The following is a 25864-nucleotide window of genomic DNA, read 5'->3' as shown; positions in this document are numbered from 1 at the left end:
GAGAATCCTTGGGAAGAAGTGAACTTGCCCCAGGTATCCCACTTTTTCCACAGAGAACCAGTAATGAACAGACACACAAATGCTGAAAGTTCGAAACACAGAAACCTACAAACAGGACAAGGAAAAAGATCAAAGGCTACTGACACCCCTGTATGCAGCTGCTGAAGATAGTCTGCCTTTTTCCCCCTGATAACCCAGCCACATGAACATGTACGAAAGGCAACAGCTTGTTCATCTATACAGCAATGTATAATTCAGCTCTTCATTGACACATGCATTTCAAATACTACAGGAACAAGAATTAAACCAGAAACTTAAATTCATTTTTCAGTTTAAAGGTATTTCAAAAACAAACATTATGTAATGCTTTATGGACTTGAAATGTAAGTAATGGGGCATGAAGTTCTGGGGCAACAATACTTATTTGCCTCAGATCAATGACACCCATTAATTACTGATGTCTGAAACTATTTGATGGCAAATAATATTTCACATTTCAGGCCAGTTTCCAATGAGCTACAGTACATGTAAAAAAATTATCATCACAAGAGCTACAGAAAGCCCAAATCAGTTTTCCAGAAGTATTTTACTATTTGGACATCAGAAACCCCCAATCCATCTGCACTGTTTCCCACTCACAAGACAATGCCAGCAAGTATGCAGCCAGTAACCAGGCAAACCATAGCTCACAACTTTAACAGTATAAATTAGGAGGAGTGTCTATATACTATTTATACAGTTAAGAGAGAAAGAGAGAAGCTCTTTTAGGTGGCAATTCAGACTGAATAAATTGAGCTCTCTTCTGAATTTTGAATTGTTCTGTGCAAGAGCTTTCTCTCCATGAATGACAAGGAACCTCCACATGTAGGCATGTTGCATTTGGTGATGGGAAGACTTCCTTTCCTTTAGACAGCAGATAAAAACAAGCAGTGCAAACCCCACAAAATTGAAGAAGAAAAGAACTACCCAGGTGTAGACACTTGGAGCCAGTAAAATTATTCTTGAAGTGCATTATCTTGTATGCTTTCAAACCATGACTATGTGACCTACAGATAGTCCTTAGTATATAAATCAAATTGTATAAATTAAAATGTATTGGTAATCTTGCAATTTGAAAAAAATCAATATACTGTCCTTATGATGGGATTTTACGGTTGTTGTGTTTCAATTCTCAATGGACACAGGACAACATTAGAAAATTCCAGCTAACTACTGGCCATGGTGACTTTGGTTTCTACTAGTTTAAAGGAACTCAAATAGCACATTGTATTTCAAAGCAATTTAATTTGATACTCCTGTTCTCCAACAAAATGCATCCAAACAAATTGAAATACTCCTTCCTCACACGGCCAAATCAAACTCCATCCCAAGAAACTCAATTACCACCTCCTTAAAATTTTCTGCATTTGCATTTTGTTTGTGCTGTAAAATGTGCGCAGGCTGAGGGTTGTCATCTGTATTTCCAGATCTTCACAAAGTGCATAATTGTTCTGATCCCCTCTAAGAGTTTCTGCTTTAAGAGGAAGTAGAGACTCTCCAAGAGAAACACCTTTCCCAGCTCACCAGAACAACACTTGTGCCTTTTCCCAGTTTAAAGATCAAGAATGCGAAACTTGTAAATACAAAATGGTGGAAACTCCACTTTCCCCAAATAAAAGTCTTCGAATAGTAAACACAAACCCAGATACAATCAAAAAATAATTCAGCTCAACTACATCTTGAATACTTGAAACATTGAATTGAAATGTGTTCCTCTCTTTTCACCAACTAGCCAGGGAACTAAAATGAAACATTATACCTTGTGCAAAAACAGGAGAATGAATCAGGGTCTATTTTGGAATTATGGAGATTGCTATTATTAGAACATGCATGACCAGCATCTGTGCAGTATGATTTTCAAAGCTACCCAGTCCCCAAGCCCCAGTCTGACTGAAGGAGATATGTGAAATTGCCAGACTTTCACATCTATCTATCTTGATGCTTTTCTGTTCACTGAGGCACTCTTATGCCTCTGTTTTCTGCATCTTTTCCCTGAGCTTAAACTTATGGAAAAGGCAGTGCAATTTTCCCTTGCACAATGCTTAGAAAACGTGGCTCCCTATCAAAGGGAGGGGCCGGGGCTTTTCCAGCTGCTTCTGTATGCCCATGTAGAATCAGTCTATGCTGCTGGATGTCTAAATGTGTGCATAAGCATGTTCTGTGGCTTAGGATCAATTAGATGTTAAGGAAGTATTTCTTCAAAATGAACATTTGAAAACACATTTTTCCTAGTCTAAAGTTTTACTCCTTTTCCTCCCCATTCGCCTCCCCCCTCCCTGCCCTCCATTTCTTAAACAACAACAGGTAGCTATTACCACCAGCAAAATAAAGATCACTTTATATGAGTGCAAATGACAGAAAAAAATTCTATCTCCAGCTGACATAAACTACTCTAGGCTTAAACTGTGGCCAGCATGTGGATTACAGAGCTACTCCCTCTTGTAACCCTTGCATATAAGATGTAAAAACCCCACTTTAGGACTGTTTCAGATAGAAAGGTAATACTACCCAGATCTCAATTATTTGGGTATCACTGCCACCTTGCCCAGGACACCCACATCATACCCAAGATTTCCATTCCAAATCCTGTCCCTTCTCCTTTGAGTCATGGCAGCCATAGCAAAGGCACATACTTCAGGTGCAGAAGATTGAAAACAGAATATCCAAACGTATCAGTAGCATATCTATGTATATTATTTAGATGGAGATAAAAGAGACCTTTTTTGGTCTCAGCCAAAGTAGCCTTTAATAGGACAGTTCTCCATTTACCCTGTCAAGGCTGACAAGTACTCTGTAGCTTTATGAACATTTATCAGGAGTGCATGGGGATTAACTGGTGTTAGTTGCTCCTACCTCTGGGTAAAATGGATGGATCTCAGTCAAATTTAAGCAATAAAAACTATCATTTGGCCCAAAGAGCAGCTAACATATGGACAATTCTCAGGCTTTCAAGAAGTGTTGAGATTATCCCAATCCACCTATTTCCCTGTCTGGTAGTTGAATAAAATGGCTTATCTGTCCACTTTAGGCTCTTTTGATCAGTTTGTGATAAAAGGGGGCCATACCAGCAATCATGAAATGCAGGTCTGTAGCCCATCTATCTGCTTCTCGGAGCAGCTGAAGCAAGCTGCTTTCAAGCTCTTCACAACAAGAAAATTAATTTTGTGTACAATAAGACAATGAATGGGTAAAGCTGGCTGTAAAGAGAATAAGGAGATGATGCAGTCACCGACTCATTTCTGACCATTACTATTAGTGCTCCCCTCTGAACAGCCAGAGACTAAAACAGCTCAAGAAAACAGAAACAGTGATCAAGACTGTCAAGAGAAGCCAGAATTAGGGCAAGAAATCACTCATCAGGCCAGGGAACTGCTGTGTACTTTTCACATTTATGTGAACCTTTCTATATGTGACCCTTCTATAGCAATTTGAAAAGAGACTTTCATTAATTAAAACTTTTAAAGCAGTGCAGTGCAGTTTAGAGTAATTTGTCAGTGCTCATTGTTCATGTGTCTTTTGGATGTGTAATGCAAAGGTGTGTTTTAATGCCCTAGCCAAGCAGAAACCACTGAAGCATTTCATGGTCTTGTTATGTGTTATATGAATAAGAGGGTTTCAAGTTTTTCTGTTCTATAGAAAGTGCAGCCATATACATACATGACTAGAAATTCCTGATCTTGTTTTGCCATCTGTCTTGCTGTTTGGTCATACAAACACACCTATTTGTATATCAAATGCAGTGTTTCAGGACTGTGGTCAGATCTGCCCTGGTGCGTAATTAGCATGAATACATTTTCAGTATTAGCATTAATACTTTCAGCCAAACAGACAAATTTATCATGGCAAAAGCTCCCCCTCTTTGTCTCTTATTAGATACCTGAGCCTGGCAGGGAACTCATTAGAATATTAACATTACTGATTTCATATGATCCTATGTACCAGGGTTTGTACAATAATAATGTTTTAACCACCTTACTGATATGTCTGCTTGCCCTGAGCATTTTTTGAAGCAACTGAAGACAATGTGCAAATCCATTGACTAGTCCCATCCTTGTACAACCAGCATTGTCCAATCTGTCTCTGTTTTCTACTGCAGACACAGGTTAGACTGGCTTTGCTTCTCACAGGACTACCAAAAATTAAATGCCCTAGGTTGGGCAAGATTAATTTGGACTTTTTGAAAGTTCATCTGAAAAGCCACAGGGGTGAAAAAACTGCTGATAAACTGGGGTAAAAATAGTTTAGCAGTATCTGTCAAGGAGAGACCTGAAAGCTGTCCATGGTTTCAACAGCTGGTATTGTTTGAATGTTTCTGCTATCCTGGTGCCTCCCACCAGGCATTTAGCCAGTTCCCAGTCCCACTCTCACAACACAGCTCAAAGCAGCAGTTTCCTCAATACACTGCTCCTTTCCCCAGAAACACTTCCATCCACAGTCTTGGGAGACTGCCAACACACAGCATATATTTAAGTACCTTCCATTTACTGAAATGTCACCTCCTTCATTAGACACAGGTGAGTGTCTCTGTCCTTTCACTGACTTTCTATGCCACCTGCCAATGTTTTGGAGTTTTTTCCAAGACTGTGGATATACTTTATTTTTTTTTAAATTTGTTTGTCGTCTACAGGTTTAGTACCAAAACAAAAAGTGCTACTTAGGGATGAAGCAAATTTAAAGACTTCTTCAGAAATTACAGTGTTCTCTTCCTGGAGTGATAAGAAATCTTTAAACTGAAAGATGGGAGTTTTTGATATAGGAAGAAACTCTTAAATGTGAGGTGGTGAGGCACAGGAACAGGTTGTCCAGAGAGGTTGTGCATGCCCCAGCCTTGGAAGTGTTAAAGGTAAGATTGAATGGGGCTTTGAGCAACCTGGTCTAGTGCAAGGTGTCCCTGCCCATGGCAGGGAGCTGGAACCAGACAATCTTTAAAGTCCATTCAAACTCAAACCATTCTATGCTTTGCCACTGCTTAGGCACGCACTGAAATGGACAATACAGCTGAAATCCTCAAAACTTGTTACCTTGAGAGTGTATCACCCATGAAAAGGCAACAAGTTTTCCACAGCATAAACATGCAGATAATAAACCAGTGTTTGTTTGCTTTGTTAATTACAGGTAAACAATCTGTCTCTAAGGGGAGCCACACCCAGCACTGGTAAAGCAGATGATATTCATGAGTTAACTTAATGGAATACACAGCTGGCTATCGTCACAATGAAATGACTGAAAGAGCAATAAGGATGGATCTTTAGTGACCTGTTCAGAAACAAGTTCCAAGAAGAGATTTTTTTTTTTTTTAGCATAACAAATGGAACTAGAAAGACACAATTTCTGTAAAAGGTTCACTAAAATAGAACTAGGAAGCATATATAATTTTAAAAAAAAAGTTTAGAACATCTAATGCAAAAAAGCATTAGAAATACTTTATTTTATCGCTTTAATAACAATGTGTGATTTGTCAAAATAACAGTAAAAACTCTATAAATATCTGTTAAGGGATTATTCCAATAGCATGAGAAACTCTAGTGATGAAATGACACAGAATATAGAATTGTCATCATGCATTTACATATAAAAGGCTGTTTAAAACTGACAGGCACATAAACAGAAAATACATGCTATAAAATTAGTCATTTTTAAGTACAGATCTTTAAATAAAACTGGCAGAGCACCTCCATTTGAGCTAACTCATTCTCAAGAGGATTCATAAAGATGGTACAATGTATTTTCAACATATTTTCCTCAGTCTTGTATACTGATAATAGTTTGATTATTTCACTGTTTGAACGTATCTTCATCAACCTACCTTAAAATATTTTTGATATTTCTTAAATATTGCATTTTTGTTAAGGATGCCACTATATGTTTACAGAAGTATTATTTATGTTTTCAAAAGATGATCAGAACTGTGATTTACTAGATCTTGGATGCCGCTTGTGAGAAAAAAACCATATATAGCACATCCAGGACTACTAAACAAAATGCATATTTTTAAAGTTCTTATGATGCAATGTTTATAGGGAACTGAAGAGCTTTAATAGGCCTACAAGGGACGATGTTTTGAATGCATAACTCCTTAAAAGTGAAAAATAGCAGCAGCACATTTCAAACCAAGCACTGTATGAAATACCACCGTAAGTTTGAATTAATATAAACCACGTGAAATGATTATTGCTAGAAACAAAAAGGAGTTCTGACAAGCAAATAAGAAAAAAGAAAATATTTTGACACTTCTTTCACTGAAAATGTTGACTTCTTTGAAAATACACAGAAGTCGGGTTTATTGCATTTCATTAGGAGGCTGCAATGGCCAGGGCCATGTCCCACCTCTCCTTTTACCAGGGAATGGAGAAAAGCTGGGCAGGGCCTGAAAGCACAGCAGGGAGCTGCACTGAAGTGTGTCAGTGATCAGGACTGAGGGCTGACCAGCCAGCTCCAAAAACTCCATCTTTCCTCTCAGCCATTCCACTTTGGATCAACACCGACTCCCTACGCCCTGGGCTGGCCAGTGCCAGCGGCTCCCCCAGCTGCAGCAGCAGCCTGACAGCTGGTTCTTCTCCCTGCTCTCAGGCTGGCAGGGCAGGAATTCAACTCCCTTACTCCCTGCAATTCAGAGAGCAAGCACAGCCCCAAGATGGAGGAGTGGGTGGAAACACCTCTCCCTTCGTTTTGAAATCAATAAGTTGTTAAGTCTTTATTTCTTTAGAATATTTTCAAAACTTTATTTCATGAAAGTGCCTAGGATTTAATAAAGCAGTCCTTTCCAAGGCTCTCTGAACACAGTTTCCCTGAAAATCATAGATTTAGAAGAATTTGCTTTTATTTGTCTCTTTAGACACAAAATCAATTAATCACAAAGCTTTGAGCCGAAGAAAATTCAGTATTACTTACATCATTGTGCAAATTTGAAATAAGTATAGAACCCTTTGCAACGTTTAAGACATACACTTCTATGTCAAATATTCAAAAATATTTTCTGTATAAAATTCTTTTTACCTCTCAATTTTATCTAGTTTTAGAAGGAACTCAGAAACTACCGTCATGGCATTCAGACATTTATTCTAAGAAAAATGGATGTAACTTTTTGTTACAACTTTTGGATTTCTCATAACAAAACTACACAAACTGATGTTCATTAAATATACATATAGGCATAACTGTTGTAAGCACTGAATAGCAGCCTAATTTGAAATTTAATTAAAAGAAATAAACAAAAATAAAAATATTTCTTGATAAAAAATTGTTATGCGAACTGCAGAACAAAAAGCTTGGCAAGTGAGCTACCACATCTTCCTCTTCAAACGTAGAATAAATGGGTTTGTTTCTGACAGACATTTGTCTAAAATATTTAAACAAAATTTAACCAAGGCGAATTCCACAACACCTCCTATTCCAGCACTTTCTTTGCTTATTTCCCAAAATACTGGACATTTAATACAAATCTCCTCTCCATTAATTAAAGCCAATTATTATATGTAGATATGTACATACAAGTATAAAAATATGTAAAAGTTTTGCAAAGATATAATTAATGATGAAAAAAAAGCCATTTACCAACAAAATATGTATTTTGGAATGAAATGGCTATAACACGCTTTCCACTACTATTCTCTTACTGATTTCTTGCCAAATCAATTAAAACTTTATCAGTAATTTTTTTTTACACGGGACTGTATCTTACAAACATAAGAAGATGTACATTTGTACCCAAACACCTGACCCACCTCTCAAATCATCAGTAATGTAAACTCAGCTACAGCTTTGCCCCCAGGTTTGACAGTAACAACAGCTGTCCCAAGAAATGACCTCAGGAATGAGGGTTGTTTCTAGAGCTGGGCTTACCAAAACCCAGACATACTCATTTAAATACTGCATGACCCTGAATATTTTCCTTTGGACAAAAGACATTATTACAGTTCACATATATACACTGGTTACAGTGCTCCTAATGAAAAGATCATGTCTCACCTTCTGCTTGATACCAGAGTGTCGGAACTCAGGACATCCCTTTGGGAGTCCGGAGTTTCCTGGGACCCTTGCCAGGGGGCTCGGAGACCCTGGCACACAGCCCAGAACACCAGTGGGTTCGATTATGAACCACGGAATAACTTGTCACCTTTATAGAAAGAGATAAAAGCCACAATAGTGTAAATAGTGTAAGAATAAAATAATTACAGAGTCTAATTGTAGGTTTTAGGATTTTTGGTATAGGGGTTTCTGGTGACAAGATGGAGGGATTTGGGCGTGTCTAGCCTTTCTTCTTCTTCTCTACCTCCATCTTGTCTGGTGATGTTGGCACTTTTAGATTGGTCTAAAGTAGAAACTCACTGTCTAATATAGATGATAGGTATTGGAAAATAACTGTAAATATTGTACACGTAGTTTGTAGTATATAAAGATAACACCGCCCTGGAGGAGGGGGGAGTGCCTCTGGCTGTCCTGCCAAACGGATCTCGGCTGGACAGGGAGAAAGAACTTTATAGATAAGATGCAATAAACAATCTTGAGACCGAAAAAATGAAGAGCCCTGACTTCTTCTTCAAGCACCGGGCTGGGAAAAGAAACTTTAGAACTTTAGTCGGGGTCACTCTGACCAGCTAAAAAGACAGCCCCCGGCAACAGAGCATCCACAGCTCTTCAAGTCTGTAAGAAGAGCCTCAGACTTGCCTTTAAATTAAAAGTGATAACTGAAAAACAGTTCCATCCAGAAAACCTAGGAGGTTCAAAACTAGTGTTTCATAAAACAAGACTAAAATATAACTAAGGTTTGCAGGTCCTGTAGCAAAGTTTTGCTCATGCCCAAATAGGCAGAAGAAAAATCCAGTTCTGCACTATAAAACAGTAGCATTAGACAATAGCATGAAAAGCAACTTTTGCGATTCACAAGCAGTTCTGAAGGGTTAAAAATATTGCTTATGAACAATTCAGCTTTTTTTTTCACTTAAAATAAAATTTTTCCAATATGTTCTTGTAAGAATATTAGTGAAGGAAATTCCAAAGCAAAAGTTTTGCTTTGAGATGAACCTGACTTTGACATTATGCAACCTTGAAAAACTACTATTAATAATGTTGTTTTGAAAATGTAGGAATGTTTCAACTTCTTCAAAATCATATTTTTTGACCCAAAATTAGTATAACAAATTTCAGAGCATTTTAGTACTGAAAAATCACAATGAAAACATTATAAATGGAATACTTAATGAACCTCTAATGAAATGTTCAATGCTGATTCAGTTTTATTACTGCTGATATTGACACACTAAAATTGTAAAAGATTTCACAATTTTCACTACACTTTTTCTTTTTTCAGTGGAATAGTTACTATTCCCAACCATGGCAAACCCAACTGAGGACAAAAAACCGTAATTTTATCAATCTGGTAAAAAATCTCAAGCTTATGTTCTCTGAAGAGTTTTCTAAATTATGAGCAAGTTACAAGTCATAATGGCTAGGAAAAAAATATTTAAAGAGAGGAAAAGCAGAAATATGAATGGTGGAATCAATTAAAAGACCAGTTAAAGATTATTAAGTTGGATTTTTTTTTTTCTCCACAAACTTTGTGAACTCTGTATAAATATCAAATAGTGGCAACAAACACAAAGAAATTAGAGCAGGATTTACACATGGAAGGAGAACACAGACAGGTAATAGAAAAGAGGACATGCTGTTGGCATCTTCTTGTTTATAGAGTTGCTAAAGAGGTTTAAGCTGACTATTTACCTTTACTTTGGGAAGTGGAAAGCTTTAGGGCCTGCTTAAAAATAAGTATATATACACATCTATCTGTCTCTCTTTCTGTTTGTAGTCAGCAGTGATGACTGAGACACTGCTGGGAGTTTCTCAGCGGCAAACTCATTAAACTGGCAAGAGCCACGGTCTTGCTAAATTTTGCCCAGTGTAAGATGTCCTAAAGCAATTCCTTAAATGAATGAGTTTTGAAGAGAACTACAGTGTCAATTGTTGCATTTTGTCAAATCAAATCTTCCAATTTAGGATGCAAAGACACTGAGAAATGAACACGTCTCAGTGATTTCTCAGTTTCCTGTTACTTTGTAGGTTACAGCACAATGAGTGGGCTCTGGAAATGAATCTGGTGGCAGCAGAGTGCACAGGTCTTTGAGAAAAATCCCCTGCACAACCCCCAACTCACTCCAACCATCTAGACTTCCACAGTGCCCATGGAACATGAAAAGAAAGGAGATTTAAGGCTGAATAAAATCTATATTTGCAGTAACATATACTGTGGGGATGGACTTAGTTCTTTGGTGTCTAACATTTCTTCGCCTTTTATACATTGAGGATTTAAAGACAACTATGAAGAACCATTAGAATAATGTAAGAAAATATTTATGACTGCAACGCAGCAGGTATGTGTGTTACTTCAGTTTCTCTACAAAATCCTCAGGTTTTTACTACGGAGCTCAAATGCCTTTTGTGCTAGGGCAGACTCGTGGAAGCATGACAGTCTAACATAGAAAAGAAATTGAAATTCCTAGAAGTTAGCATCATGTATGAAGTACATAATGTTATATCTATTGGCCAAAAGGATTAGCAGGCTGGATTTGTGAGCATGTGGTTTTTTGGTATCTTAAACCATTTTATAGCAAGCTTTTTCACAATGTATGACTTCCCAGCACGCTCCATCACACTATAATATAATTTTCACAAAATCCTTTCTACTGTATTTTATAGTCCTCACATAACATACCAAAGTGTTGAATGATGAGCTATATCCAAGCCCCAATATGGCAGTTAAACATATTTATATATCCAGGCATATTTTACATACTATTTATGTATACACCAAATGCTAAACATCCGACATATTGTAGTTAAAAAGCCCCAAAGTTTGAAATGTATATACACGTTCTTTTAACTTTTATCTGTCTCCCCTGTTCACAGACAACTGGAAGAGGTACATAAATAATAAAAATAGGAAATAAACCACACTCTAACTATCTATTATGAAGGGAATACTGTTTTAACAAGATCTATGGAACCACATTATCATTCTATTAATTCAATAATCTTGATGTTGTTACAAGATGGAGACAGTTATCAAAGCAGGGGATCATTCTTGAATGTAAGGATCACATCACTTAATGGGACAGAGGTGTCACATAAACCACAGTGTCAAAAAGATAACAAGTACAGGGCAGAGCCTGGAGTGGCAATGAATTTATGTTGGCATACATGGCTCCAACAAAATAACTGGTATTTGATAAGCATGTAGATAAGGCTGAGTTTTAAACTGCTATCATTAGAGTGCTAATTTTGTGAAATTCCTCAGAAACTGAGTTTTTATTTTATATGCAAACACATTCAAAATTTATACATACTTCCCATTGACAGTGGCTGCAAAGCACTTTCATTAACTCAGCTTTGCAATGACTAATTAAGAACACCTTCTCTTCTTTTGAAATTAAATTAATATTTATGGTAATTATTATAAAACTACTTTAACTTTCAGGACATTGGTCCTCAGGGTTTGCACAGATTTCTACTAAACTGTTTCCTCAGAGAAACTTGAGGAATTAGTCTTCATTATTTGGTATATTCCTCCTTAGAATTGGTAGCCAAGCCAACATTTTTTACACCTTTTTTCATTCATATAGTTTTAGTCAAAAAGAATAGATTCTAGGCATGATATTTCTTTTACTACTTCATTCCTGTGTGCAGATGATAGCAGTGCCCACTCCCTCCTACATGGCACATAAAGTTTGAGTCAATTCAAGAATTCAAGATAATAAACTGGCTTCAGTACAAGTACTTCTACTCTTGCAGCTTCCAGGCTCTGCTATATGTATGATTTGGTCTCACAGTTATTACAGAGGTATTACCATAACCACATATTTGCCAGAAGATCGGAATTCTAATGACTTTTTAAGCTGACTACAGGTTTGCAGGTAAAACACCAAGACAGCCCAGTATCAATCTCTGAATGTCACGTTTGTAAGATGAATGGATGGAGGCAGTTCCACTTCTGCTGGCTTTAGCCTTAACTGCTCCATAGGAGTGGCCCTTCATTTCATACGGTTTGTGAACAGAGATATCCCATGAAACCACACGAAGGGAACAGGCTGCATTTGAACAATCATGTGCTCAGCTAACATAGCTAGATTAAGAAGGTACTACTGTAGCTACAGAGCTATAATACAACTATTTACACGTAAATAAAACCCTGGAATTTTAAGTATGGTGTTACATATATGTAACAAATAGAAAATTAATAGAAATGAATTAAGTATATGAATAAACAGAAAACGGAGGGGGGCACAGTGATTTAACAGACCAAGGATGATACTTTATTCAGAAATAGTGAATTCAGACAAAGGCCAAAGAAGTCCAGCTATCTTTTGTAAGTTCCTACCAAATGCCAGCTTCTTCAGGCTATCAGCACACAGGAGTTTCTGAATTAATAACTCTATTTCTATTTTCTTCTGTTTGTCTCCCCAATACAACAGCATGATGACTATTGAAATAAAAAATGACTGCTGTATGTTGTATTCTTCAGAAACCAATAGTGGGAAGATGCCCTTAATTCCTTAATTTATATTTCTGGAAGTTGTTACAGAAGCAGTATATATAATGTGTAGCCTTTCCCAGCTCCAGCTCCAGATTTATGCAATAGTTAGTGAATGCAGAGCTAAGTTTGGAAATGGATTGCCACAATCTGACGTGAAGCAGAACTGAAATGATAAAGCTGATTGAAGAAGGCAAACCTTTCCTTAAAAAAATATTCTCTGAATTCTCCTAGATTTCATCCTTTGCATTAAGTAAAACAAGATTATATGGCCAAAATCTCTTTGTACCGCTTCACTTTTTGCAGATTAATCCCGGCTGATAATGAAAATGACCATCAAGTTAGCTGCAGGTAAAATAAAGTTTGCATGGCCATCATACTGGCATTTCAAAAGCACAGGATGAGTCTCATACTGTGACATTTAAAAGGCAAGAAATCCCACTTAGATGCTTTACTTGTACTTTGTGTCAATCATGCTACTTGGCACAGAGCAGAAGTGTTGTCAGGAATACTGTCTACATCCTGAGTGAAAAACAAAACTCCAAAAGTGCATGTGAGGGAGAGAAACTATAGAAATGAGGAAAAAATTCACTTACATTTATCCAAGATGGCTGTCGCTATTACTGTTGAAACTCTGCTATGGGCTGAGGTCACAAGACCCTGTAAGCTAAAATAGAGAAGCTTCAGCTGAGGGTAACTGAAGCTGCAGCACATTAAAACACATTTTAAGGTTATTGGTAATGACTGGAGTTTTAATTTCTTGATCTGTTTTTCCCAAGGCACAAAAAGTGTCTTCTACTTTTTTTGTCATTTTTCAAGCCTAGAGGGAAGAGATTTTCAGTATCATCCTCTACCTCAGTGTAAGTCTGTCTGTATGTTGTATACCATACATGATATGAAAAGTATGATGGTTTCATTGGTGTGAGTTTGGAGTCACCACACTGTTCACAAATGGAGAAACCATACACAATTTATGCAGATTCTCCCAAACAAAACTAGAATGGAACCTTTATACAAAAGCACATCACTATGTATATAGGAAATGTGAATTATATATAAAAAAGCTAGCTTTAAAATCTTCAAAAAGGTATTACAATGCACCACAGAGCTTTTTTTCCTTCTGTAAAGGTAATTTTTAAAACTATGTACCTTTGAGGAAGCTTGCTAACTTTTATATCTTAGCAATACCAAAATAACCTTAAAATATTTTTTATGCATATAAATGCTTTAATCTACGGCATCTTAACTTCACAGGACTTAAATCATGTGTGTGATCTACTAGGCAGCTAGAACCTATTCTTAACCCATGATATAATATGAATATACATATTTTATATTTTAATAAAAACCATATTCTTGGCTTTAGTAAGGGGCAAGACACTGAATTTGCAACTAATTTTGGATCAGACATTCTCTCTCCTGGCCCACAAATCACAATGCATTTGAAAAAATTGATATACAAAATTAAAAAAAAAAAAAAAAAAGAGAGAGAATAATATTACTGGTAGTGTCAACAGCAGAGACCTGTAATAATAGAGGGAAAGAGACTACTAAAGTGCAGTTGAGAAGGGTGCATGATTAACAACCCACAACCCTGCAGTTTATTATCTGTACTAAGATTGCACATGATAGCTATGTAAATACACACTTGTGGATGTTCACATATAAAAAGAAGTGCAATGTGGAAAAACAAGTTTCTAGAGTCCGCCTCATAGGCTTTTCTGTAACTGAAATCAACAAAAGGAATTCCAAGAACACAAGGAAAGTAGTGAATCTGAACTACAGAAATCTTGAAACAGTCAAATAATAAGAGAAGCACATCTACTGTACATATTGGATTTATGTTAAAGAATCACCAGTTGCCAAGAAATACAGCAAAGTGTGGAATCTCTGTGCTTTTTGGGCAAACCTAAAGGAATGAAATTCCCATCACAAAATACAGATGTTTACTTCATTTCTTGTGCAACCATGGAACTTTTAATAGATGAGATTGTTTAACAGATGAGAACTAAGGAACTACCAAGATACAACAATATTTTAATGTATTCAAAGAAACACTGTATGCAGTTGAAGCCAGGAAATCCACTAAAAACAGTTTAACATTAGAAACTTTGGCATAAAATTCCATATGGAGACTCTAGAAGTCTCCATACTCCTAATAAACAAAGCTATCAAACTTGTAATCTCATAGACAAGCAAAGAATGCAACATGATTCTAAGAGAAACAACCATCAGGAAATACAGGCAGAATTTTCCAACAAAACAATGACTGCTGCATTTTATTTTTTTAATAGAAAAAGCCAGGAAATTTATTTTGAATACCCCCCCCCCCCCCCCCCCCCAAGAGTGGGAGAAGTGATGGCTAAAGCATTTGGGGTAGAACACTAAATATTTTGCCTTTACCAAGCCCATTTCAGTACTTAGATGACTAGTCTGAAGTTCCATGGAGCCCACCTAGAATATTTCCTACCCCTGATGCTATGGGATAGAAGCCACATCACCTGAACACAATATCTCATCTAGAACTAGTTGTTTGCTTTCAACTAATGATAAACACCAGGGGAAAAAAACATAACAACATGATACAGAATTAATAATTTTCTATAATTCTATCCCTGAGCAGGGAGGCCTCTGTAACAGAATTTAGACAATCCTGAAAATGTTTGAATATGTAGAATGTGGTCTAAAATGCCCAGTTTTAATAGGTAAAACTCAATTGACAATAAGTCCAGCTCATTTCATAGGCAGTAATTTATTTAGAAGAAATTAAAGAAAAAAATAGAAGTGGTAATGGGGGATATCGCTCTACCAAATGCAAAAAGTCTGTGCTACAATCTAAATCTGAAATAGTCATCTGAAGTAATCAAAGGAGAAAAATAGGCATTTCTGTGGCACAATTCATTAAATCCTAATTAGATGTCTAAATCAGATTGCATAATTTGTCTCTTAAAGCTGTGTTGACTATGTGTTGACAACGATGTGTTGACTAAAAGTGCCTTGACTATGAATGGTGACAAAAAGGCCCTTGAGCCTGGACTATTAAGGTGAAAGGCAGAGACAAGGTGTAACCTTCTATTGTCTGGTGCAATAAAGCCCTCTTCCAAGAGACCAATTATCTAACATTGACTTCTCCTTAGTATGCACCTGAAGTAGTCATTTGTATTTATGTTAAATAGATGTAAAACCAGACTACTCTGTATTGACTTCACACATTCAGACAGCATCACAGAGATGCAATGCCCTAAAACTATTTTCAGGCAAACAGCAAAAGTAAAAACTGCCAGACACTTCAGTTTTTCTTCAGATATGGGAGGATAACTAATGAAGAACACTGCTGAAATCCTCAACCATTTTGTTCTATCACCAGATGTATGGCCATACCTGTAATACTCTATAGCCTATGTAAACAAACCCATCAACCAAACAACCCTCAAATTCCTTTCTTTCACTTCAGTTTTGAAGAAATAAATCTCTGGTGAAATAAAACTATAGAAAATATTACATTCTATACATGTGTGCAGACACAGAGAGAAATCAGCCAGAGAATCTTAGGTATGAACATTCATATTAAAAACTATGGAAAAAATCAGCTCGATGTTTCAGGAAGGCAGAAAGCAGGTTGACTATGATGGCAATAGCTATTTAAGCAAAACTTTGGTTTGAATGAAGTTCCATGAATTAAAAAAGTATGTAAAATCAGATGTAAGTGAAATTTAAAATAGTAAGTAGTAAAGTACATGTTTTTATTGTGAAATAGCTTACTATAAAATTTCCCAATATTTTGTACCCTTCAGCTTTACTATAAAATTTCCCAATATTTTGTACCCTTCAGCTTTACAGAGTTCATTAGATTAGATGTGACAGTAGCCCAGGCCTCTTTAGAGATACATATGACAAACTTAGGCAGCCAGCAAAAGAACAATCATGATTTTGATAATCAATTTCAGAACCGAATTGAATTTCCAGAAATTATTTGAATGAAAATTAGCTCCCAGCTAGATGGGGGTTGGTACATTTGGTTTAAATTAATCAGGTGGATAAAAACAAAATAACTGAAAAAAACCCACCGTATTATTTTGTAAATATTTACAGATTAATTCAAATTTATCAACTAGGAAAATTAATCAGAAAGTAGACTGACAGCACCTCACACAACTCAGTGATCACCATAAATCCAGACAATGTATCAGATTTCATCAGAATAGAGGTCATGTTTTAAATGAAGGTAGAATTTGTAATGCATTATTCATCCATCTGAAAATATTACAAGGTGGGATACCTTTTTTATAGTTTATTACCATAGCATATTACAAAATGCATTTGTAAAATAAATGTTTAACTGATGAGTCTATGACAAGTCGTTAGAAAGCATATTATAAGATGCAAATATTGTTAAAATACGTGTGCATGTATAATGCATGAGTTACAGTCATCAGGCATGGTAAAAATTGTCATAGAATTTAACAAATGGTAGTAAGATATTTATAAATGGCATCTAAACATAAAGAGTGCACAGAGAGTAAATGGTACTAAAATTGATTCTTGAATGAAGGCTTATTTTCTCCTCTCTTTTTACTCAGAACAAATTAAATTAGGTGATTTTTTTTTTGTTGGGATACTAGTAAGCACTGTCCTAAATAAATTCTTCTTGATAAGTTTCCAAGGCAGACAGAAACTTCTGCTTTCAGAAGATTTGCAGGATAAAATTGGGAACAGATCTCCATTAGCTCAGCACTGATTAACCTTAACATCTTCAATTTTTTTCCTATGGAGAATTAAAATGCACTGGATAAATCTGAATTACTACTTTTACAGACAAAATTTTTGAGGAGGCAAATTGTTGTAACTCTATATTGTAATTCTTTGTCTGCTCATCAGAAAAAAACTTCAACAGAGCAGGGAAGAAAACCTTACCTTTCAAATTTTGAGCATTTCATTAGTGATACTTAAGATTTATATAAGCCTTCTACGTGCTATTATAGTTTTTTATAATTCAATACTGTACAGCAAAACATCTATGAGAGAAAAGGTTTTTATGGGTTTTGGTATATCTGTAGAATATAAACAAAGTTCTTCACCAGGATATTTCCCAGCTGATTACAGAAACAAAATTTGTCTTCTTGAAAGAGAAGTTTGGGTATGTTCCATCTCTAAGAGTCAAAGTACATGGCAAAAAAGATCCTGAAAATAATGTCCTTACTCCCAGCATCATTAGGTAATGGTCTAGGAAAACAGGAGAATGGTTTGAATAAAAGTGAGAGAGAGAGAGAAAAGGCAGCTAGAGGGAGATACCAGCCACGTCCTGCAAGCTTTTGTGCAGAGATTCACTGGTACATGAAATCACTCATAATTATGATACAGAACTGTAAAAGATTTCATTGTAACTAAATAATGTTATAAATCTCATTTAAATCTGCCAGGTTTCAGCTGCTGAAGAAGTTGATCTGCAGCTTCTGAAACACAGTCAAAGAGTATTAGCTGGATCTGAGAAGTCTGATTCTGTGATACGAATGTTGACATTGTTCTCTCTTAATGTTCTTCGAAGTTCAACAAAACTGAATGCCTGGAAATAAGCCCTAAATACATTCAAGATACAAACAAAGCACTAATTTTGACAGAACAAGCAAGGAAAACCCCCAAACTCTGCATGTTTTAAAACATAAACTTATTAATCTATAGATTAAACAACTATTTCAAGCTTTTGAATACAAAGGGTTCTTGAGCCTACCATTGCTGGGAGAATGTAAAAGGAAAGTATCTCAACTTTTTTTATTGTGTCTTATAATCTTACTCTGCCCACCTTTCATAACACACCTGGAATGGGCACTCAGAACACAGGCTTTTAGGACCTGGGTTCAGTATCACCTATGCTCATACTCCTCTGGATGCAAACAATGTACTCAGAGGCCTGAATTTTGAGCTGATACAAAGATATGCAAAGACAGACCACATTTCAGCCAGAGGACATGGTGCATGCATTACCAGCTGTAGCTCTATGAAGTTTACTTAAGACCTATCTTACAAGGAAGCGCAAGTGGTGACACCCATCTGTGCAACATGTCTAAGAAACACTTTTCCCTTCTCATCTGTGGAGCTGTGAAACACTTTCAGTTGAATATGATTTATTTTTCACACCAAAACCTTTAGTGAAAGCACTAAAGTAAGGCCCCGGCTGCAGGAGCACCCACCGCAGTGCTGCGATCCCCATGAGAACAGAACACATCCAGCCACGGGGTGCTCCTGCTACCTGCATGTCATACCCGAAGTGAAGAGAGCATTAAGTGCCTCTGAATTTCCCCTCCCAGGATGGCATTCAGAGAACTTGTGGCTAATCTCTTTTTTCTTAAAAGCCATCACATGCAAAGCCCTCCACAAATTGTTTCTTCAGCTTTTCTGAACATAAAGGAACTTGCAAAGCACAAAGCTTTGAAGTCTAACACTAAGTCATTCCTTCTGGTGCACGTTTCTTGTTTCCTAAAGATGTGACCACTTGGTAAAACGATTGAGCAATCGGTTCTTGGAAAAGAGTGACTGTCTCGACATTAAATTGAAGGTCGAGAGGACACTGCTCAGAAGTGTGAAAAATGCTGTGTAGGACACTTCCCCATCCTTCCAGAAATAGAGTCACTCCTGGCTTTCTTTTTACACAGCTCCTATTTAAATATACTTGTAAAAGTGGACAACTTTCAAATCAATCCAACAGACATAAATAACCCAAATATAAGAGACAACAAAAATGGAACATATAGAATTAAAAAATATTCTTAAGTTACATGGGAAAAAAATTCATGAAAATATGAATATCATAAATAAAATTAGTAATAAATAGTTTCTTTTTCATACAGTGGGTTTTTTTCTTCCAGAAGTTATATCAAAAATAAGTAAAAAGTCAATATATACTGCTACTGACTCGTTAATAAAGAAAATGGTCTTTCCAGCATATACTCCCACTGAGCAATTACAAATCCAAGAAATTATTCATTAGAAACATACAGAAATTTTCCAATGTATTTCTGTAGCTGACATTGCATCCTCCCCTGTTAAGCAGATTTGGCAGAATGATTCAACAGAAACAGGGAACCAGCAGTCTGCTGATTCACAGAGAAATTTAGTCAATTGGACAAATTGAAGAATATTTTCAGTCTAAGTTAATAAATATTAACTGGAATTACAACTCAACCTAACAAGCTTTAAAAATAGCTGACATCAGACAGTGACAGTATGTCTTATTTCAAAATCTAAAATATTTTGTTTCTATTTTTGCTTTCCTCTTTTATCTTAATCTTCTTTGCAATTAATTATGCAGTCAAAACAAGAGGCTTTTTTCCTGAAGTACTTTGCAGTTTATGATACCCACACACATCAAGTAAAGACCCACCACTCTAAATGTGAACTGTCTGTAGTTTCATAGTTTAATGCTACAGTATATAAGGTGACAAAAGTCCAACTGAAGAGGTGCATCATCCACCACAAATAAACTGCAGAGTGTTCAGCTTGTAATCTGCTATTGTTCAGATTCACAGAATGGTACTGGATTGTGTACTTGGAAAAGAAATTTCTTACACTAAGTAAAATGGGAATTTTCTTGAATTGTAAGTACAAAATGAAATGGAAACCAAGAATTCTATTATTTAGAGAATAATCAATATTTGGTAGTGAATTTCCAGACATCCTGTCTTTGTGTGTTAGCACACATCTGTATTCACATCTTCTGCTAAATTCTTCATTCTGTCGGTAGTTTATGAGTTTCTCACACACTTATTTCTCACCAAACACAATTGTATGATTACTTACAACAATTACAACCTCCAGCCCAAGGATCTACAGAAGTGCAAAAGTATGTCTTTAAAGAATGTCTACATGGACAAGGTAAATTGATTAAAGACATTAGCATACCTAAATACATTTTCTTTAGAGAAGAAAATGTCTCATTTAAAAAGTATGAAATCTTAAAAGGAAAGAAATCCCAAGGAAAGAAGATAGTTGGAGAAGTATCAGTAAGACAAAGTTTGAGGACAAAGACTATACTGAAACAGATAGGTTATTCATTGCAAACAGAAGGCCATACTATGTCCTTTCTAAAAACAAGACAGTGTCATAGGATTTTGGGATTGGAGTTTCAATTTTTATCCTTCTGGTCCCTCCAGACTGGACCATAATGGGGTTACTATGGATTGCATCCAACAAATCCTGGCATTCATCTTTTAGGGTCCTGGCCTATCCTATCTGCTATTAATCTGATGAGATTTACACATTCTTTAATCAAGAACAGATGATGTTCTGTGGAGTAGAAATCCAGTTTATGCACAAGCACAGACTAGTCACAGAAAGACAGGATAGAGAAGAAAAAAAGAAAAAACCCAGAATAAAAACAATACTTGGAATGCCTGATATATGACTACTTCGGCAAATAGGACAAACAACGATTTTCTCAGACATCTCATCCAAGCTTGCAAAGACTGGAGTGAAAGGGGTCTGATACAAAGTCTCATGCTTTCCTATGTTGCACAGCTCAGGTGAAATTCATAATTCAGGTAAAATCCTTCTCATTTACACAACTAAATGGGGGGATCACATTTATGGCGGGAATTGTGCAAAGATATCAATGCACTTGCTCCAGGGAGAAGAGACTTTTGGTATGAAAAATAAGAGCTTTCTATTATATAGAGACTGCAACTAACACAGTGCTCCAGGAACATGAACAATGAAGAGGCTGTGGTATAATTTACTCCCAATAAAGTCTAGAGTCATAAAACTGCACAACAGGAAAGGACTGAGAGACTGAGATTAAAGCAGAAATAGGCACTATAGAAGTAAGTTAAATATGAAAAGCCTCTACAGACAATTCACAAGAATGTGCATACATATACATATATTAAAAAGATAATTCATTTATCTGTACAAAGACAGCTCTAGTGTAGTTTGGGTGACTGATTTGGGTAAATAACCTGGTATCATGGTCTTGAGGAACCAAAGCTCCATCAGCTTTTTCAAATGACAAGCTTTTTCTATCCGCTCAAGATTAAGGGAGTAAAGAAATTTCACAAACATTAAATCCAATCTTTTTAATTTTTCCTAAACTAAGAAATTATCATTGTCATTATTAATATTAGAATTTCTGTTAATATTTTTTAGAAACAACTTAAATGGCACTTGTAATTAGAATATATTTTATGTAGAAAATAAATTACCCTAGTCTGGAAACAATACCTCACTGACAAAAACTATTACATAGAGCAGACTCTCATGCAGATACATATATGAACAGATATGAAGCCACACTTCTCTATAGCTTTCTAAATACAGTTTTGCTTGGAGTTTCATAAAGACATGATGTAGGTCTGAAATAGCCGAACTGCATAACAACAGTGGGGAGAGGGAGAAAAAAAGTGCTCCTTCTTCAGGCTACTGAATGCTACTTTTAGATAAGAATGAAACATCCCAAATTCCACATAACGTTATCAGATCACAGACCAAAACAAAATTGGTAGTATAATGTTTTTGTCCTTTCACTTCTCAATTTTCATAAATCTTGGATTGCTTCTTTTTACAGCAGAACAAGAAAAGATGTGCTTGTTATAAGATACAGCGTGTTTCCTTCTCCCACACTGTGATTATGCTTAGAAAAATTGGTGAAAAACAGTTACTCATCAGTATAAGCAGTTAAATTACTCCATCAGTATGTATCATATTAAGCAGTACCATCTTTCTTCTACCACCATGGCATTTGCGTACTTACTACTCTACCTTCCTTTGAAATGCCTCAAAGTCACCTCTAAGCTTTACAAGGCTAAATAAGTTTTCTGGTTATCTTTAAATTTTGAAACATGTGATATCCTTCATCCCACTTTCCAGCTCATTAATAAATATATTAAACAATGGTATTTAATGTACAGGTCAGGAGGAGACAGAAACGTTAACCTTTTGCCATGCTGAAAATTGACAATATACTCCAATATATGCATTCTCTATCTTCTGTCTCATTTTTAACTTATCATGGAACTTTAACTCTCACCTAGAACTATTAAGTTTTCTTAATAATCGCTCATGAAGGACTGTGTGGACTGTGTCAAAGGCTTTTTGAATATCCTTTAAATAATCTCTTTTGGTCTTACCTATAAAAGAAAAGCATTATTTTTGAGACATTTACAAGTATTTCCTGTAGACTGAAAATAGTGGAGTCCTATTAGATGTGATGGAGATGTGTGTGCTCTGCAATTTCAGTAAACTGAGGCCAAAGAAGAAGAGCATGGTTTGCCCTGTGAAAGGACAGACTATGAAAAACAGCTAAATCAGCAATACAGGAAAATTAATTGTAAGGCCATATTTTTCCTGTTGGAATGAAGAACTTCAATGCTAATGGTAAATCACAGAGGTGATGGAAGACCTGGAAGCAGTGGCAGCAGCAGTAACATGGGAATCGCTGCAAGTGCACAAAGGCTGCCATGATGCTGACCAGGCCGTGCTGTCAGCACTGCACAGACACGGAGGGAGATGCTGGCCCTGTGTGAGACGAGAGATGACAGTGACAGACTGATAGGAAATACCTGTCATGATAGCAGGCAATATATGCGTCTAAGCTCTCTATACATAGACTGGAGAACTCTGAATGACTGACTTGGAGGAGGATAATGAGGTACTTCACAGTCATTACAGGCAGCACAGGAGAAAGTACAATAGGGCTTATCTGAAAATCAAAAAGTAGAAAATTAATGGCACTTTTTTTTCTACTTTATGAAGAATAATGGGTATCGTAAAGTCAGACAGTAAAGGACTATAAAACTGAAAACAAACTGCCTGTATTCGATGCTTTGAAGGGGAATTGGGGAAAGACGCAGAGAGAGATGTTAGAAAAATCTTTGCAGAACACTGGGAGCAATGAGACAAGATGACATTTGTCATGTTCTGAAAAGAGGCCGGTTGTGGTTTATCTGAAATGTGGAGAACCTGCATGAGAGTTTTAGCTCAGTGCACAGCTTAAGAAGCTGTACCTTAGTATGGATAAGAGGGATGGGAAAGATACCCACATTCCAGATGTTTGTGTTTCAAGCTTAAGACAACCAACATGGTGATAGAGTTGACAGTGATGGAGAAAAAAGTTAAAATGGAAAGATTATTCCTGTTGGTCCTGAAGTTAATGTCTAAGCATACACAGGCTGGTATGAGGAAGATGGGATGAGTTGTATCTACATGGACTTTGGGTTTTTGGCTGGTTGTGTGTAGGTTTGGTTTTTTAGGTGTGGTTTTTTGTTTTATTTGGTTGGTTGGTTTGGGGTGGTATTTTTTCTTTCTTTGGATTTTTTTGTTTGTTTGTTTTGTTTAGTGTTTTTATAGAGTAAATAGTATCTGTAGTACAAATCACAAAGATGATGATTAGAGCCCTCATTTATATCAGCTATAATAAGACATCTCTGATGAAAATGGCAAAGAAACATTTAGAAGGATAAAAATAAAACTAGGAAAGTGTAGGATGGAACTGGGAGAAGAGAAAATCCCTACAATTATTGTGAATAGCACACCCACTGAGCTCACACACTGGTTAAGGGATGAAGAAATTAATGTCTAAGCAAAAGAAGTCAATTAAAGAAAGGAGCAGCTTCAACTATAAAATTTGAAACCATTTTTCTGCTTTTATCATGAAATAAATTTTATTTTTTCATTATGCTTTTTGTGGCAATTCCCTTATCACAGTGGAAATAATTTAGTTTTCTTTAAAATAAAAGAAGTCCAGCTGAAGGATACAGTTGACAAAATCTGTTCCTATTAATTAGTGGCACTGCCAGATCAGCTAAAAAACTATGTGATAAAAGTGAGAGAACCTGACATATCCAAGAGTCTCTCCTTGGACACTTGCTGTGAAAAGCCACCTTCATCCTGCAATAGGGGACCAGGTTATGCAAAAAAGAAGACAGAGTTTTTTTCTTGTTGACTGCTCAGTATGAAGTGTTAGTTTCTCAGCAGACAACAGAAGTAAGTTGCCAGTGATCCTTGAAGCTACAAGTTTCCACTTGCAAGTACAAAACAGAGCTGTTTTACCAGCCCCATCTGAGAGAAATACTATTTAAATGTCTCCAAAACAGTTACTGATGTATCTATGGTGTTTGGATTATGGAGCTGGCAAGGTGTTTGGTGCAACCTAACAACTCTCACTTTTGTGTAAACACTTATTTAAATACTTCTCAAACAGATTCTCAGTGTTCTGCTTAGTGGTCAAGAAGTACAGTAACTGTTAAGAGCAGGAACTGAATTACACCTCTATTTTTGGAGAGTCAAGGGCAATATGTATTTATTGCTCTGCCAATGACGTGATAGTGTTTAAAATCTATACAACTTCTCTAAGACATCACCCAGCTTTATTTGCTTGTTATTTCCTAGTGCTACATCAAAGCTATTCTAATGCAGCTGAAACAAAATGTGGGAACAGTAATAACACAAAATCTGACATATTTTTTGTATTTTTGGCTTTTTTTTGCAACAGCTATATTGCACCCAGAAATACTAAGAGTTGGCTAATAATGGTAGGACTAGGTCCCAACAAAAACCAACCAAGAGGTCAATCAAACCCATGGTAAAGTTCATTATTGTGTTAAGCACAAACAAGACTTAATGAAAAGTGCGTTGTACAGAATACACAGCTGATTTCAGAGCAAACTGTAAATGAAAATTCAAATGGCTCTAAAGCATTCCAAGAATGAGCAAAAGCATAGTGACAGAAACAAAGGATCAATATAAACCCATAAACACTTCTATGTTTTCTAGATGTGGAAAGCAGTGTCATTTAGGGGACTTCAAATGGGTCTTGCAGATGTTGAAAACCTGTGATTCATAAAATAACTAAGGAAAAATCTAAATCATATACAGATTAGTCTGAAGACTTTTTTTTCTGATCAATACTGTTTTTGTTTAATCTCACTACTCGTCTTACTACTTTAGCATTATGCTTTGAACCTGAATGCTAATATTCTTGATATTTTATTGTAACAATCACAGCTTATTCTGTAATTAAACCATTTCAGTGTATTAGCTGGCATTCTAAGCCACCTCTTAGACAATAACTTATATTGTTTCCAGCCTACATTTTTCTAAAATCACCTTGCTTTCTTAACTTGTTGGGGAACCCTTTCAGAACAATAAATGGAGAGAGTGGGCAATCTCCCATCAGAGTTCACAGGAGGCATATGGCTCAACATATTCTTCTCTGTGTACTCTTAGCTATCAGCCTGTTCAAGCAATATGGTTTCAAGACAACATAAAACTGAACATTATCTGAGCAAAAGCTATACAATATCACATTAAAGTTTA

General features: G+C 36.2%; 1 protein-coding gene across 6 annotated transcripts in view; it reads right to left on the bottom strand.

Moving 5' to 3' along the window:
• FOXP2 (forkhead box P2) overlaps positions 1 to 25864 on the bottom strand; it is a 405613-nt gene that overhangs the window by 71754 nt on the left and 307995 nt on the right. The window contains exon 2 of one of the 6 annotated variants that reach the window (XM_059847130.1): positions 13159 to 13229. The exons of the other annotated variants lie outside the window; for them this stretch is intronic. The gene's annotated coding sequence lies outside the window, so the exon portion shown is untranslated. The remainder of the gene's footprint in view (positions 1 to 13158; positions 13230 to 25864) is intronic. 6 annotated transcript variants of the gene reach the window in all.

This window comes from Haemorhous mexicanus, chromosome 5 (genome assembly GCF_027477595.1).
Source record: "Haemorhous mexicanus isolate bHaeMex1 chromosome 5, bHaeMex1.pri, whole genome shotgun sequence".
In the NCBI taxonomy this organism is placed as follows: Eukaryota; Metazoa; Chordata; class Aves; order Passeriformes; family Fringillidae; genus Haemorhous; species Haemorhous mexicanus.
Note: the sequence above shows the minus strand (reverse complement) of the source record. Positions and strands in the feature narration are given on the sequence as shown.